Source organism: Haliotis cracherodii, unplaced genomic scaffold (assembly GCF_022045235.1).
Source record: "Haliotis cracherodii isolate W230 unplaced genomic scaffold, xgHalCrac1.p SCAF_13, whole genome shotgun sequence".
Taxonomy (NCBI): Eukaryota; Metazoa; Mollusca; class Gastropoda; order Lepetellida; family Haliotidae; genus Haliotis; species Haliotis cracherodii.
The window spans coordinates 33,127,210-33,131,450 of NW_027266268.1; positions in this window are offsets into that span (position 1 = coordinate 33,127,210).

A 4,241-nucleotide genomic window follows, 5' to 3' on the forward strand; every position below is an offset into this window, starting at 1 on the left:
ATTTTCGGATCATGATCAAGTTATCACACTAAGTACTGAAGTACCTCCTTTACTATAAAATGTCCTACAAAGATATGGGGGCATATTAAACTCTGAACGATGATCTAGATTTCCTGACTTATGCCACTAAAGAAAGTTAAGGACCACCTGATTCTTTCATATTACTGTATTTAATCTGTCATGGCATGAGACGTTAACTATATTAATGCGAAAGAATCGGGTGATCCTTAACTTTTTAGGAGTAGTATATTTTGATTGTTTATCACGAAGCTCATGTAAACCACAGAATAAATTCAACTGTTGTGTTTCTGTATCGTTTAATTAGTCTTAAACGTTGTTTTTTCCCGCTTGTTTAAAATACCAACATCTACTGTTGGGACCATGATATTATTGTATTTAATATTTGCTATAAAACCTTGTTTTGTTATTAAATCAATATTTTTCTGTTGTAGATAGAATGGTAAATCGTATTATGAATAAATGTTTCCAATCCATTGTCTTTGCTCATTGATGTTGAGGTTCTCCAGAAGAAACCAAATCAAAACAGACCCAATTCATGAGGCTGATAAAATTGCTGACATGTGACTGGCATAGACCTTGAAGCCATGGGTCAAAAGAATGAGCAGCCATTGTGGTTCAAGTCAGGATGCAGTTGAGAGTTATTTCCCCTGTCTCCATCCACTCAACATCTTGAACATTTGAACCATGTAAAAAAATCTGATTTGTTTTTAAATAACTGACAGACTGTGAGGTGATGTGAAACGTCACATTTGTGTGTGTGTGTGTGTGTGTGTGTGTGAGTGTGTGTGAGAGTGTGTGTGTGTGTGTGAGAGAGAGAGAGAGAGAGAGAGTGTGTGTGTGTGTGTGTGTGTGTGTGTGAGTGTGTGTGTGTGTGTGTGTGTGTGTGTGTGTGTGTGTGTGTGTGTGTGTTCGCGTTTGTGTGTGCTTCCAGACTTGTGCCGATTGTAAAGTGCTAGCCCACTGAAACTGAGATACCATGCTGCAATTTTTCATGGATACCCCACTCAGACACAGTATACCGATGCCAAGCCGACCTGTCCTTGTTTTACTGCTTTATGCCAAGCGCCAGTCTGGGTAACAAGTACCATCTTTGGACATATTTAGTATGACGTGACCAGGGATCAAACCGCTCTCCAGGCAGACTTTCTGCTCTCCTGGCAGACAAATCAAAACCTTATAACCAACTCACTGACATTAATTAAAACACAACACAGTGTAAGAAAATTACGTTTTATTGTAAACCTTGTGGATATATACATACATGGTTGTAGAGATGGACGGATGTCGTACACGGAATGTGAGACTGGCACTGAAAGTGAGGCTACACAACACAGAGGCACTAGATGACCAGTGTTCCCGCTGGCTTTTGAAACTGCCAGTCCTTGTGGACAGGCAACTCTAAAAATTACCAGTCCCCCTAACTTTTGCCAGTCCCAACTTTCAACAAATAAAAAAAATGTATGAAAATTATTTAGTTTTAATTCTTTCAACATCATGTTCAGTGCAAAGATGTCATCTGTGGAGTAACTTAGTTATGTCATTCACACAAACTTCAGTCACAATATTCTTTCCCTTTTTTTTTTAAATATTTGGAAACAGACCAATAGACCAGGGGAAACCTTGATGGTAACAGACAAGCTGACTTTGTTCGAAAAATGTACTTATATGAATATCACCAATGTTTTGTTCAACAACAAAGATTTATAATGCACTTTATTTGCCTGTTCACAGGCACTGGCAGTCACATGAATTACCGATCCATGCCTAATTGTACCGGTATAAACCTGGTAATTACCGGTAAACGGGGACGCTGTAGATGTGTACAACATCTGGTACAAATACTGATAGGAAACCTCACCAAGACACTTGCGGGGCTAAAGCTACAGGCGCATGTTCAGAACCAGGTTCAGAGATACTTATCACAGACCACATGACAGACACAGCGAATCATACAAATGACATTCACACGTCAATATTTCCTCACCAACTTGTGACCCCATGTGAACTCAATACAATGCAACAATAATATTTTTATAGTATTCTGAATATGATCTTGTCAATAAATTTTCTTGGATGAGATGATGTAGTGTTCAGGGCCCCGTTCTACAAAGCGATTGTAGCGCTTAGGTGATCGTAACTCCCATACTTTAACATAGACTTACGACAGTCGTACCGCTAAGGTGATCGTAACTCCCAATACTTTAACATAGACCTACGACAGTCGTAGCGCTTAGGTGATCGTAACTCCTAATACTTTAACATAGACTTACGACAGTTGTAGAGCTAAGGTGATCGTAACTCCCAATACTTTAACATAGACCTACGACAGTCGTAACTCTAAGGTGATTGTAACTCCCATACTTTAACACAGACTTACGACAGTCGTAGTGCTAAGGTGATCATAACTCCCATACCTTAACATAGACTTACGACAGTCGTAGCTCTACAATTGCTTTGTGGAACGCGGCCCTGGTAAGTCACGAGGCACACTGGTGCTTGAAATCTACCACTTGAGTGGATGCCTCAACAGTCATACAAGTCATTTCACAATAAATCAAACTTTTTGAAAGTCTACAACACACATCTATAGCACTGGTACGACTGTGAAGGAGGCCTGGCAATGGTCTGGTGATTGCATCCAGTTAATATGGTCCAAGTAGTAGCCCCTTCTGTACGTGGATTTCCGATGCCTTCTTGTATGTAGGGCCTCAATTTGGCTGACTTGAAAGGGGAGGTAACTCAATGCTGATAACATGCTCATCACAGATTCACTAAAATATTTCACATCTATTATAAATCTGTATTAAATTTGGCTGACTTGAAAGGGGAGGTAACTCAATGCTGATAAAAATGCTTATCACAGATTCACTAAAATATTTCATTTCTAATCTGTACTAAATTTGTCTGACTTGATAGTTGAGGTAACTCAATGCTGATAAAAATGCTCATCACAGATTCACTAAAATATTTCATTTCTAATCTGTACTAAATTTGGCTGACTTGAAGGGGGAGGAAACTCAATGCAGATAAAAATGCTCATCACAGATTCACTACAATATTTCATTTCTAATCTGAACTAAATTTGGCTGAACTGATAGGGGAGGTAACTCAATGCTGAAAAAATGCTCATCATAAATTCACCAAAAAATTACATCTAATCTGTATTAAATTTGGCTGACTTGAAAGGGGAGGTAACTCAATGCCGATAAAAATGCTTATCACAGATTCACTAAAATATTTCATTTCTAATCTGTACTATCATTTACTATCATTTACTGGGTGTAAGGCAACACTGGACAGACTTATCAAGGGATTCACTATCATTTACTGGGTGTAAGGCAACACTGGATAGACTTATCAAGGGATTCACTATCATTTACTGGGTGTAAGGCAACACTGGACAGACTTATCAAGGGATTCACTATCTTTTACTGGGTGTAAGGCAGCACTGGACAGACTCATTAAGGGATTCACTATCTTTTACTGGGTGTAAGGCAACACTGGACAGACTTATCAAGGGATTCACTACCATTTACTGGGTGTAAGGCAACACTGGGCAGACTTATCAAGGGATTCACTATCTTTTACTGGGTGTAAGGCAACACTGGACAGACCTATCAAGGGATTCACTATCTTTTACTGGGTGTAAGGCAACACTGGACAGACTTATCAAGGGATTCACTACCATTTACTGGGTGTAAGGCAACACTGGACATACTTATCAAGGGATTCACTATCTTTTACTGGGTGTAAGGCAACACTGGACAGACCTATCAAGGGATTCACTATCTTTTACTGGGTGTAAGGCAGCACTGGACAGACTCATTAAGGGATTCACTATCTTTTACTGGGTGTAAGGCAACACTGGACAGACTTATCAAGGGATTCACTACCATTTACTGGGTGTAAGGCAACACTGGGCAGACTTATCAAGGGATTCACTATCTTTTACTGGGTGTAAGGCAACACTGGACAGACCTATCAAGGGATTCACTATCTTTTACTGGGTGTAAGGCAACACTGGGCAGACTTATCAAGGGATTCACTACCATTTACTGGGTGTAAGGCAACACTGGGCAGACTTATCAAGGGATTCACTATCTTTTACTGGGTGTAAGGCAACACTGGACAGACTTATCAAGGGATTCACTATCATTTACTGGGTGTAAGGCAACACTGGACAGACTTATCAAGGATTCACTATCTGTTATGTGCGTAAG